At 41.8% G+C, this 14,336-nt stretch overlaps 1 protein-coding gene across 5 annotated transcripts in view; it reads right to left on the minus strand.

Moving 5' to 3' along the window:
* ZNF516 (zinc finger protein 516) overlaps positions 1–14,336 on the minus strand; it is a 163,553-nt gene that overhangs the window by 143,286 nt on the left and 5,931 nt on the right. The window contains exon 1 of one of the 5 annotated variants that reach the window (XM_074899315.1): positions 7,168–7,215. The exons of the other annotated variants lie outside the window; for them this stretch is intronic. The gene's annotated coding sequence lies outside the window, so the exon portion shown is untranslated. Of the gene's footprint in view, positions 1–7,167; positions 7,216–14,336 lie in introns of those variants that run through there. 5 annotated transcript variants of the gene reach the window in all.

Genomic DNA, 14,336 nt, shown 5'->3' on the forward strand with positions numbered 1-14,336 from the left:
GGTCACATCCTATGCACGGAGGAAAAAAATAGCTTGATTTCCTCTTCAAAATAAATAAATTTTTAAAAAGAATAAAAACCACAACTTCTCAGCTACTTAATAGTTTTTAAAACTGGAGTAACAAGACACAATCCTAAAGTTTATATAAGCTACCTAGCATACACCACTACAAGTGATTGTTATATAAATACAGAATAATGACACCTTAATCCCCCGCTTTAAGAGACAGATCTTGTTAATCTGAAGAAGTATGCAAACTCTTTTTTGTTATGCTGTAAAACCACTCCAGATTATTAAATCAGTAAGATCTCGTACTGTATGACCTAGCTCAAACATGCAGACGCCTGCTACACTACATGATGTCTCTCACCTGTCAGTAAGCACAGGACAACTGAATCTGACTGCACCCTGGTGATTGCATCGACTTGGCCTTACAACATTTGAGCATACTTGCCAATTGCTAAATCCTAACTAAATCCCTTCCTCCTCACCCTTGCAAAGTTGCATAGGACATATAGCATGTTAATGATGTCTCTCAGCAAACCTAGTCTTCACAGGTATCAGTGTCACAACCACAAAAGAAACAATGCACATGGATTTAAAAAAAAAAAAACGCAAAACAAAACACACCACCACCCACACCTCTCTTAATATTGACTCAGCCATTTCATAGCAACCCTTTCCTGAAGAAGGGGCACAGCAGGCTGAGCAACCGATTTGGCCCAGGACCTCTGTTAAGGTCCCCTCTCCACCAACAGTCATAGTGAAGTGCCATGAAGTGCCATCTCCATGCCCAAGTGCATATACTGTTGTACTTAAACAAAGAACAAAAAATCCCCACACTTCTACTTTTGGCTGGGCAAAAGAGACTATTTTTTGCTATCTGAAGATGACCTTGGATTTGAACTTTGCTTTCAAAGCCTGAAAGTTTTTCTCCTTTCACACAATAGGGAAGATTCCGTGTTTATACATGTCTCCAGATACTGACAACAAGATTTTGTGAATACACTGGTCTTGCTTACGAGCTTAATATTTGCACATTCCTACTGAACCCAGACAAGTAAAATTGCTTGCATATGAAAAAGTAGCAAGCTTTGGGTAACATGGGTGTACCTGACACTGCAGCAAGCACTTCCTGAAAATATTAAAATACCATTTTGGGTTAGCCTAAACTTTTTTAAACTTGCTAATATGATGTCCTTCACCTGGAACTTACTAAAACAAACCTGTCATATTAAAACAAACAGTCTCTCCACATATAAACCCAATGTGGACACATTGTTTCCTAACATTTATGCTGTTCTCAGGAGGATGAGTTAGTTACTTTTTTAAGAACAAGTAATTCTTACCGACTTCTTTGCCTTGGAGTCTTCCAGCCCCACACCAGAGTCTTTTTTGCAGTGACACCTGCAGTGACTCCCCCTAAGCACATACGCAAACAGCCAGTGTCAAAACGTGCTTCCTAAAGAGATACCCGAGAGGAATTTTTGGCCCAAAGGGGTTGCAGAATGAAAACTCAGAGAAGGAAGCAGTGACGTGCTTCCCTGCTCAGCTGCTCCTGCTGTCATGATGGGGGAGCATGTGGAGCAACGGGGCACAAAGATCTCGCCTATGCTATGTCAGCAGTACATTTATTACTGTTTCATCTACCCAAGTCAGCAGCTTAGCTTTCCTAAACCTTCTTACACTTTCTAACTGCTTTCAGAAAAATCCACAGCAACAAACACTACCCCCTGCCACTTCAGTTCCCAATGCAGCACCTGCAGCAGACCACTCTGCCGTCCTGCAGATATCCGGGTGAAAGCATCAGCGGGGATCCAAAGCCCCCAACCTGCAACAGTGGCAGGACTACCCTTCACACTGATATTGCACTATATACCCAACCAGGCTTGTAAGCCTTCTTTAAGAAGACGGAGTCCCTTAGGATAACTGCAATGCTATTGTTTCTGCTGCTAAGGCCCCTCTAATTGAGCATCAATTACAGCTGAATTGGGAAGGGTACCAAGCACCTCAACACCTTGAAAAACACAGCCAGTGGGGAGCTGTAAGGATTCAGACATTTTACAGAGCTGAAAACTATATCTGAGCATCAAGTGCTAAATCTAGCACTCTGGGGCACTGCAGATTTGTGACGTTTCCAGGAGGACTCTGAATCCGTAAACTAATGGATGGTTTACACCGATACATAAATAGGCGTTTCATGCAGTAGACAAACTGTTTCTCCTGCCATTTAACGGAAATTACCTGGTTTTACACCCTAGTTAGGAACATTTCAAAGAGAAGCACTGTTTCTTCCCTTGAATAAGCAAAGCAATTATTTGAGCTCTAAAATTAGGCAATAGTGAAATGTTAATTGCCTCTGAAACTGAACCCCTGGATGTACAGACTGACCCACATCAGCAAATCTTTGCAGTCAGTTCAATAGGTTTCCAAGTGGCCACCAGCATCTGCCTACATGGATCAGCTTGCCAGACCAAGGACGAGTGTTAAATTACAAGTTTTGTACTCATGGCAAGTATGTTTGGTTAAATAAATAAATAAATATAGATCCATTTTATTATTGGCAGCATGGCAACACCATGCAAAAGCTTCAAAACCTTTTTAATTTTGAGTTTAATCTAATATTAGTTTAAAAATATCAAATCAATAACATCCTTTAATGTTTAACCAAACAGCTATGTTTGTCCCTGGTTAAACTCTGCCAACACCGGAAATGAACCAGAGATTAATTTGGTTCAATGAATTTGGCTTTTAACCTAGACAATAAAATTTACTTGTATAAAAGCTCAGATCCCAACTGGCAATGTAAGGATGCCTGAGGGTACACTCTGGTTCTTGCCAACACCACATATCCACCTTTCTTTATAGCTTTAAAATAAATCTGTGACTTTTGTTTCCACATGTATAGTCATATGCTATGCTTACATTACAAAAAAATCAACACTGACTTGCAAGGGTTAATACTATGATGCGTGTTAATGTATAATCTCAAAACTACAAAGGAATACAAACAACCTACTTCGCAAAACTTTAAGTAGGGGAAAAAAATTTGTTCTTTACCAAGGTAAGATAAAGAGAAATAATGAATGACTATATGTCGTGGTTTGAGCCCAGAGGGGAACTGAGCACCATGCAGTCTTTCACTCACCTCTTCCCCTAAAGCCTGGGAAGGAAAAAAATGAAACAAAAGGCTCAGGAATGGAGATAAGGACAGAGAGGGGCGACTCACCCATTTAAAGGTCACAGGCAAAAGACAGGGTCGTTGGCAGAAGAAAAAAGACATCACTAATTCAAAACACTATCAAAGACACTTAACAGACAGAATGGGACAGGGACAGTGAGAAGCCTTAACACATCTTAAAAACACCTGCTCATTCACCATTCCCTTCCTCCAGGGCTCAGTTTTTCTCCTGGTATCTCTACCTCCCTTCCCCAGCAGTGCGGGGGCAGGAGATGGGGGTGCAGTCTGTCCTGCCGCTTCTTTCTTCAAGGTGGGGGGAAGCACTCCGCTGCAGTCTTCCCTCTGCTCCACGTGGCATCCCTCCCACGGGAGACAGTCCTCCACCATGAGGCCCCCCCCCAGGATGCACTCCTCTTGAGATGCTCCAGCATAGGTCACCTCCATGTGTTGCAGTCCTCCCAGTGCCAAACTACTACTGCGGGGATTGCTTCTTCCCACAGAGTCCCAGGCGTCCTCCACAGGCAAATCTCTGCTCCTCTGGTGACCTCCATGGGTGTCAGGGAGGGTGGTCCTGCCATCTCACCATGGGATATGGGGGGCTCCATGCTCCAGTGCATCTCCCTCCCTTCCTTCTCCTTCCTCCCACTGACCTCAATGTTCACACAGGTGTCCTTCTCATAACTCGTCCTCAGAAGTCCCAACCCCCTCTCCCAGGTTTCCCTTCTTAAATATGTTATCACAGAGGTGCAGCCACCATCACTAATTTTCCAGGCCTTGGCCAGAGGCAGGTCCAACTTGGAGCCAGGTGGAGCTTACGAGAAGCTTCTCACAGGGAACCACCACTGTAGCCTCCTCCCCCGCTACCAAAAACCCCACCACATAAATCCAGCAAACAACAAAATTCTGATTCATTATATTAAATTGCATTCTTACCTTTGGCACTGATTTTATCACACATTTACTGCTATTCTAGTGAGCAAGTACATTTCTTAACAATACTTAGCTAGGTATCTTTTCTCATATTTGAGGAACTACAGAAAACAATCTCTGTTTCTAAAGTCATCATCATGACAATATTGCCTTCATTTTGCCATTACCTAATAACAAATCATGTACCATTTTCTCTTAACAACTGACCTGTACTTTAAACATACATATTCAGAGAGTGTGCAGGTGTATGTCCTGTATACACTGAGGACCAACTTGGCCTGACCTGCACCCCTGAAATCTCCATGTCAGCAGGTAGTGATGACAAAGAGTCGAGGAGAATCCAGCCCACAATGCCAAGGAGCAGGCAAGGGGACAAAAGCACACCACAGTGCACTGTCATAAATACAAAGTGTTCTACATCATGCATGGCCAAGGAGGCAACTCATACCTACAAGGCTGCAGGTATTCTGTTTGTCTGGTTTTAAACAGATGGCCAGCATCAGTAACAGAAGTGAAACCAACAATTTCACATTTTTGAAGTCCAGGCCTGGTGATACCAACACTGTGTGTGTGTGTGTGTGTGCGTGCGCGCGCGCCCAGCCAATGCCAAGCTTAGGATGACTGAGTCATAACACCACCCTATGGGGCCAGGCTGCATAACCATTGCTAACACTGGTAGACTCTTACTCATAAGAAAGTGTCTCTGAAGTCAGCAAGACTCCTCAGATGAGTAAGAAGTGCTCACTGATGTCAGTAAAGATTATTCAGGGAGGGCTTTGAAGGTTTTATTTTGTAGTAGTGCGTGTACATGTGTGCACATGCACGGCAGCAGACATGACTACCTAAAAGCTATGAATTCATCACCAACCTATAAGGCAGTATGTGTTAAAAGAAAAAGCAGTCAGAAAGTGAGATAAATGACCCTATCCCATGACCTCAGGTAGGAACAACCTCAGCACAGGCCATACCTACCTATACCAGGACTAAAGATGACTCAGGGAGTACAGTTGAAGTATGTAGAGACACACGATATATGCCATTAGCAGTTCTTCTACTGGCTCAATCCCCTGCCATCCTGCTACACTTTCAATGCCTCAGTGCATGTTTAGCACACTGAATGCTAACCTGTAGTCTCACTACGCTGATGTAAATCTAAATTAACATGACTGAAGTCAGTGAAGAAACACCAATGAAATGCAAAGTAACTGAGCAAGTCTTAGTCTCCTGAGTCAAGTTGATAGGAAGACCTAAAGCGATGGAATTTGTATCATTTTCTGACCAGTGTCTAGAAGAAATTACAAAGCCATTCACATGTTCATGGGATATGGTACCACTTTACTCCCAGCTGCACTGCTCAGAAAATATATATAAAAGTGAGCTTTATATCTGTGAATATTTACTATGTCACACAGCTCTTACTAATAACCTGAATTACCAAATCCAAAAAGTTGCTACTGCTCTTCACACAAGCAAAGTATCTTTACAGTGAAGAAAAATTTCATAAAAAATACTTTACCCCATGAGCGAGCGCTGTACTCGTATGAATTAACCCATGCTACATGGCATGCCAAACTTCCTCCTTGGTTGTTCTCATCTCCTGTATGACTTTTTCACTGTCATCTTTTCACTACTACCCCTCTGTAAAAGATACAAAGAGGCCTAACATACAGATGAACCACCTTCAATCTTCCAGGTAGTTGGCAGGTTAATTTCTGGGATGACCCAGGTACGCTGGCATTGACCACCTTTCTAGGCACTCAGGGAGCAATGCAGAACCAGAGTCCCACTGAGCTGTTTTCCTTCAAGCCCAGGGAAGGTCTGGTCCCCACACAGAAATTGTTAATTTTGGAGTTTGGAGAAGAGCAGAAAGCACTTCCACAACATCAACACACAGGCAGCCTTCAGCACCAGGAAGTCTGTCACCAAATTTTTGCCTCATATCATGGACAGACATTCAAACACCAGCTGAGGCTTAAACACTGGAGTTGGCTTCCCCCTTACGCTAGTAAAATGCACAGTAAATTCAATTCTAATACCTTATTATTGTGAAGAGGGCTGTGATAATTAAGAGACATTTATTAGTGCTTCATTTGACAGCAGATATGCTTTGAAGAATTTTAATGACCCATTAATGGATCCATACAACTACATGTACACAGAGAAGATACAATCAAGTCCTGGGACTGATTCTTACTGTGCATTTGTACACATCCTGTAACAACAGCAACAGATCATCATTGCTACCGGGTGCCACCGTATGACAACAGCTATAATTATACTGTCCTGATAAATCATAATCTTCTGTAAGCCTAAACCGCTGACTTTGTGTCAGATAAAAACAGATGCCTGACATGTTCCCACACACCTTTACCTGATCATCATGTTGTGGTCTGATTTAAAGGATGACTGTTAGTAAAAGGAACTGATCAAAACTACAGAAGCTTGGAAAAAGGAACTGCTGCACATCCTCATTTTATTTCCTTTATAATGTTTAAAACATTAAGTTATTACTTCTTTTTAAGAGACCAGAAACATCATATCCAGCACATTCTTTGTAAAAGTAATCAGAGTTAAGGTCGCAGCAGTAAAAGTCACATCTCGAAAATTTGCATTCAGAACAGATTCATGAGTATTCACAGAAAAGACGTGATGAACAACAAACTTCCCAAGTGCCTTTTTTTTTTTTTTTTTAATGGCTGGTTTTGCTGACGTGCATCTTTCAAACCTAGCTAGTCCTAACAAATTCTACTCATTCATGGCAACTTCTGCTTTCTTTCTGAAGGAAGTTTGCTGCTAGTGCTAAAAATTAATCAGCCTTAGGTGGCTGTCAGCATCCTGCCTGCTATATTCCCAGCCCTCCAGTGCCAACAGCCCAGTTTCTCAGTATGATCCCAACCTTCTCATGGGCCCCTTACAACACTCAGATCACTCCTGTTTTCATCCTGAACACAAACCTGCTCTGCTTCATATTCCTCCTCCAAAAACTCTCATGCTCAACATGCCACATCCACCCACTCATCCCAACTCTCTGCCACCTTCAGGTTTTGAATGCTGACCTCAGCTCAAGTTCAGAAGTGCGCAGCAACCGGAAAACAGGGACTGCAGAGCAAAGCAGATCTGGAGGGCAAGAGACAGGAAAAAGGTCTATGATAAACAGTGATTTGTGCAATGGGAGCCAAGTCTTAAGTCCCTTAAAGTAACTACACAAAAGAAAAATTTAGTTACTTCACACACATGCAGAAACATGTGCTTGGCAAACCTCCTCTTCTTCCGCTTAACATCTCCTCTCCATAACCACCACCACCATTATTCGCACTGTAATTTTTCCCAAGACCCCTGGTGATGGAGTAGGACCACACAATCCTAGGCACCAGACAAACACCAGGTATCTTCATACCTTGCTCCTACACAGCTCTGCACACTCCCCGTCTCCTCATGCTGCTGCAGGATGGCAGAGTCCGCCCAGCAGGCCAGTGCCATGGGAAAATAAAGCAAGTAAAATCTCAGTTAGATCATGTTAACTCATCCCAGACAGCAACATTCAGTGACTCTGTACAGGGACATGACGAGTGGGAGCCCAAGCCACCACCTCAGCCTCATCATTCATGAAGAAAAGCATTATCAAGGGGCCACAATCCTTTTATTACCTTAACATGATAACCGCAGATTCATGACATGGTGATTTTCAATGAAACAAATAACAAGAACATCCACCCCTACAGAAACCCAGTGTCCTTAGGTACACAGGGGAAACTGGTTCTCCACCTTCAACAGTCTTCCTGGACATCCATGGCTCCTCCAAACTCCCATTTTCTTCCCCCTTATGTCTGCATGGTCTTGTTACATCCTACTTTCCTTTAAGCCTGTGTTCAGCTCCTCACACCCTGCATTTTCCTCTCCTCCAGCCTTTTCCACGGCTGCTACTCGCACCAGCTCTTCACTGCCACTGCGGAGCTGATGCCAGCCGTGAAACAGCTGAGAGATCTTTACAAGTCAGCCACCTCATCTTGGCAGAGCTCTGCTATTCCAAACGCAAGGTGTAACCTTGGGGGTGGAACTACACAAAGAGTAATTAAATGTATCTGGTCTTCAATAAACATTGCAGATAGGCTGTAAGACTATGAGAAAACTCTGTGTTACACTAGCCAAAATCCACTAGACACTAAGAACGTGTGAGTAGGGATGACTGTGTGAAGAGTTTTTATTGCTCCTCCACAAAAGTATTTTTCATATATTTTTTCTACACTCACAAATGCCTATACCTACACAGATATTTTCTTTTTAAAAGATGAGAAAACTCAAACTGAAAGCTTCATTTTGCATATTAGAATGCGAAACTGGGATTTCAGCCCTTCAAATACTGTTCTCCAAAGTGTAAAATACATTAAACAAAGCAGAATAAACTGGGTTTGTAAGAACAACAAAAATCTGTTTCATGTTTAGCATCTTCTTAGCTGTCAGACTCACACTTCTGATCATCTTGTCCTTTTTCTTAAAGGCCGAAGAGAGTTTAGTTTAAGAGGGTGGGTGAATGTGTCCCCTTCCAGGGAGACAACAGAGGACAGACACTCAGAAGTGATGGGGGTTTTTTTCCGACGCAGGGAAAGTACCAACTCAGAGGGCAGTGCTTCCAACCCTACTGAGCCAGCAGGACTGCTAAAGGGTCTCTACATGCTGCAGAGTAACCTGTGCTGGTCCTGCACAAGGACCTGGAAGAGAGAGGACCCAAACCAAACTTCAGACAAACTTCTTGATCCTGCCACTGCCCTGGCCTGCTCATCCTTCACCACATCCACTACGCTCTCTCCCATCTCCTGTCCTCCAGGAGCACAAGAAGGGCCACGTTAACAGGATAACCATCTGTCTTCCTCTCCAGTTCAGTGATGCAAGCCTTGACCCCTGGAGACCAGGCCCAGAGCTTGCAGTCTTGTCTCCCCTTGCAGACAAGCTTTTTGCAAGGGGAGAACAGGACCTAGGTTTTAGAAAGGTAAGGAATTAGCCTGATGTCTTACATTTCAGGGCATTTCAGGGACCCCAATTCCTTCCCTTTCCTCAGCCTGCCAGACTGGCCAGTCCCCAGTGGATTCCTCTTTACCTAATATCTTCCATTCCTCTTTCAAACCAGGTCAGCATTTCTCTCCTTAAACTTCTTCTCCCGCTTATTTTCTGTCAGAGCCAAGGAAGTGAAAAAAGTTATGAGTGTCTCCACCCATCTTCTCCAATGCTCTAAATCTAGCTAAAAAGCTGCAGGAATCTTCACCTGCCATTTCATTGCATTTCATTTGGCAAGTACTGAAAAACCAATAAATGTCATTAGGTTATCAAGCCGTACACTAGGACAAGGTAGCAAAGACTGTGAAAGCCACAGCGTCTCCTGAGCTAGACAGCAGAAGAGCAATATCTAAAGGAATCCATCGTGGCTCTCATCTTTTTATGAAGACTCAGAGGGGACGCCCTGGTATGCAATTCTATGCCTAGCTCAGAGACAAACGCATCACCTGCAATATATAGGTGGCAGTTAAAAGACTTTGTTATGCAGGGGTACACACTAAGACAGTTTGTTTGCAGTTCAGAACAGGACACGCAGAAGTCATCAGGCTATTGCACAGACTGGGCATCGTATACATTATCATGATTAAAAAATTACCTAGGTTCTGCACTGAAACAATAAGAGAGATAACAGCAGACAATTCAGCAACAGGCATTTAAAATTCCGTGCTTAGTGGCCTGCATGAATTTCACTTATTACCTTACTGCTTTCGCGCTGTTCTTCAGACTTTTAACAAGCCAAGCCACCCCTTTAAAATACCCAGGCTCCTTAAGACATCCACTTCAGAGCACCAAAATCTAGAAGAAAAGGCTGCCCACAGTCTAGAAGACACTCTTGAGCTCCAGACACCCTCCTTTCAAGTACATGAAATTTTGAAGTGAAATATTAGCAATCCTCATTGCACTGCTTACTTTTGGGATACAAATACATGGCAACCTATAATCCCTAATCAACCTAGAAAATAAATGACTGATAAACCAATCTGCTCGTAACCCCATTAACAGATTCTGGCTTCAGTATCAACAGGGTAATTTGCTGAGACTATTTCTAATCCCGACTGCTAAACCACTAATCCCACAATTTCCACATAGTATTCCCCCCCTCCCCCCAATTTACTCAAGGTTACCAACAATTTTGCAACTCATTAAGGAACGGATAAATAAATAACATTTGCAAATATACACCCTCCTGGCACCACAGAACTGAAAGACTCCGATTACTCTGTTGATCCCGTTAAAGCCATTACTTTCTAATTGGAAGGAGTCATTCAGGAGCAAAGCTGTGTGTCTAGCATGTCACTTGACACCTGGTATGCACCGTTCATGATAAGATGAACTCTCCAATATGCCTGCCACAACAAGAAGTGGGTTATTTCACCATACCACCGACAGTTACAGCACCCTCTACTAAAATCTGTTCAAATTTAATGGGACTGGGGTTATCAACATAAATTGTTATGTTTTCTCAAACCAGCACTAAAACATTCTCCAAGTACCATTATTAAAGTCAATATAAATTATGCATTGAAGATCACAGCATTCATTACAGAGGTAAAAATTATCTGGGGGGAAAGAAAATAAAACAGAGACAAACAGAGCAAATCTAATTAAAGTAAGTATAGATTTCATACAGCTTTCCTCAGCAGTGATGAAAACACTTCTCTAAAAATGGTCTTAAAATAAGCATTCACGCAGTCATTAAAAACAGTTCCAAGGAAGTATTGTGTTCATCAGCTAAAGGTACAGTTACACATAGGATGTTGCAAAGGGCTGATGTGATAATACATGAGACTGGTAGTTTATCCAAGGATGTATCAACATGCTAGCACAACAGTCTGGAAGACAGACCCTTGGTTTCATGTAAGCAGCTACACACAGGAGGAAAAGCTGTATTTAATGTTGGAAAGGTGGTGTTTAATGCTCCTTTCAACTTCTATAAATTACAGCGTTAGCCATTCCTAATTGGTATACATTAGTATTCAAACACCACATTGAAATTAGAAGCTTAGCAGTTTTTCAGTACGCTTATAGACACTTCACACAAACACGTGAATAACCTTGTTGGAATATTTTTGTATTCCAAGGTTAAAAGAAACGACTTTAAGAGACAGATGGTGAGCAACTGGTACCTCACCGAGGAGTGCCACCGACTTTTGGAAGTTCTCACACGACACACCGTATGGGGCTAAATCTTATTTACTGCGTGCCTTGGGAATTATGACTAGAGCCCCATCTCCTGAAACTCTGAAGATATGCATAGCTAGGATGGCATGGGGGAAAAGAAAGACTAAAAGTACAACTCCCAGGGCTCCAAATCCAAAAGGAAAACCTTATTTCCCTAATTGCATAGTTTAACTCAAGCCTTAAGATGCCTGATTCATAGTTTTATCATACTTGTGGCTGCCAATACTGATACCAGCTCACCAATACAGGTGCCTCAGAGTCTACTGCAAGGGAAGCCAGAATGCATTCATTACAATCGACAACTAAGCAACCTCTGTGCAAAGACTGGAGTGAGAGGTGGGGAGAAAGTCTTTCCAAGCACATCCTCAGCCATCAAAGGAGCAGCTCTAGTTTCAGCCAGCAGAGACCGTAACACCTCGCCCCGCGATCCTTTTACAATACACTGTGTCACTGGCTATTGTTCATAACTCTTCCTGCAAATCATTTTAACAGAGACCGACTATTTCTTAAGGAAATTATTTCAGAAGGGGGGAGAAAAAAACTGCTTACTCATGAACCTGGTATCATTGTAACAATGAGGCAAAACAGCTAAAGACAGAGTTACATTGCACAATCCTAAATGCATCATTTATTGTACTAGATTTCAGAAAAAGAACATTCTGAAACACTAAAATAAATCAGAGCATAAATGTGACTTGTTGTCAGCTCATACAATATGGGTTAAATGCTACCATATGGTGAGTGCACACATGTTACCCTTTTAAAAACAAAGAACATGGTTAATTTCTTTCCCACATCTATTTTTAAATAAATGTGATTATTTTAAAACGAGGCTATAATTGTGACTAAAACACCTCAGTTTCCACCAGTCTGTCTCTCTCTCTTTACTGAGAACTAATGCCACTTCACTGATCACTATCTTTTTAAAAAAGACAAGGAAAAATTACTATTAAGTCAGGTTTACCCCTGTAATAAGCCAAAATGAGCATTTCCATGCAGTGTAAAAATAGCGACAAGCCAACTTACCATCCTTCCTTTGATTTACCTGCCGGAAAAGCAAAGCATGCGTGTTTGCAATATGTTAAAACTCACTGACATATGATCTGATTTTCAGCAAACATTCCCAACAGGACCTGCCCGATAGACAGAGCTCTCATTTTCTCTGCACACACCCCCATCATGTACTGAAACATGCAGTTTCAGTACACTCCCAACCAAAAAAAAAAAAAAAAAAAAAAAAAAAAAAAAAAAAGGACCAAAGCAAACATATATGAAATCCAGGCAGGGTAGCTGGAGCGGATGCTGTTGGTCTGAAAATTGTCTGTCTAGCCTCTGTGCTGAGTATTTGTTTTTATCATTATACTATAAATGAAACATGTCAGGAATCTAAAAATAGCTACAAATTGTAATTACATATGCTTTGTAGTTTCTGTTTTACTTTGAAAAGAAGATTAAAAGCTAGATTGTTTTAGAAACTGGCCTTAAAGATTTAGGGAGCCACAAAATTATTCCACTTTGCAATTTGGAGTACACCGCTGGAAAGCATTTCCTTTGGGACGTAAATATGACAGCCCCAACACAGAGAAGCAAGCTTCCCACACCATACAGCAAGATGGCAAGAAAGAAAAGGGAGAAGAGTAGACAAAGAAAAGAGTAATTTCTTAGGGATTCTGAGAGTGCCCTGATTACGGATGTAATACTATAAGCTTTAATTAGGAGCTAAGTGCTGTGTGCTAAATTCATCCCCACACACAGCCCTGTGAATTCAGAGTCACTTTACTGAAGTTACCGTGGGTTTATGACGACTGTACAACAGCAACGCCTGGCCTTTGGCTTCTGTAACAGCTTGTAATGAAACGCGGATTTCGTTGAACAAGCGTTAAGCTATGCAATATCCTGCTGATACAAATTAAATTCTTTTCCATAAGCAGTGACTTTAATGAAAAGCTGGCAAAAATTGATTTTAAGTAGTCATCAGAATGTAAGTGGGTTTGAATCCAGAGTAAAAACCCTCTGTTCCTCTGCGACATAAGACTTAAAACAGTTTAGACCTTCATTAACACATGACTTTGTCACCGTGTAAACCACCACTGTCCCAGTGTCCCTGCAACAGGCACTATTTGCAGTGTTAGCTCACAACTCGGGAGTGGTAAACAAATTATCTTACAGCAGCCCAATGCTATTGCTATAAAATACCTGCTAGAACTTATTAGGCAATAAATAGTTTGGCAGCAACTTTAAGAGATGCAAGTATTGTCCATCCATGCGCTAATTTAATCTCGGAACACATGCTTAATGCCCTGAGTCCGTTTGCATAAGCCCTGTTGCCATAATAGAGTTTCAGGAACGCAAGGAGAAACTGCTAACATGAAGTGTGTAACAACGCTGATGGGCCTCTACAGATAACCAAGATGTAAACAACATAAAAAAATTAATAACTGACATTGAGTAATCATCGCATCAAAAAAAACAGAGCTCATTGGCTTCAAATAGCAAAGCAGGTTCAGCAGATCAAGAGACCGAACATTTGCTGACTAACAGTTAGGTAATGAAAGTAAACATTTGGAATTAAGTCATCCTAATGAAAGCCATGGCAATGTTAACTACCTGAACCATAATCCACTAGTATGTTTTAATGCGGGCTTACTAACACAATATTTACTAGAATCGCTCCTGCTTGAAAAAGGAAGTCTCATTTAACACAGAAGTGACAAACAAGAAATACTATTTGTTAAGTCTTTCGAACTCCCCAACTACTGTACTGATGACGCCCAGAGAGGTACTGTACAGTTATAGTAGGTAACTGAAAAACAGAATTTTGTCTTCAGTGACTGAGTCGGGACAGCTTTATCCTAGCACTGAAGTGTGTAAACATTTGCAGCATGTAAGATGTCTGCTTTGAAAAAGCAATGTTGCTCCAAGGTTCAAATATTTATATTGCCGATATGTAATCAAATAAACCTGACTCTTTCTTTTTCTTTTTGCCATGCAG

This window comes from Athene noctua, chromosome 2 (genome assembly GCF_965140245.1).
Source record: "Athene noctua chromosome 2, bAthNoc1.hap1.1, whole genome shotgun sequence".
Lineage (NCBI taxonomy): Eukaryota > Metazoa > Chordata > Aves > Strigiformes > Strigidae > Athene > Athene noctua.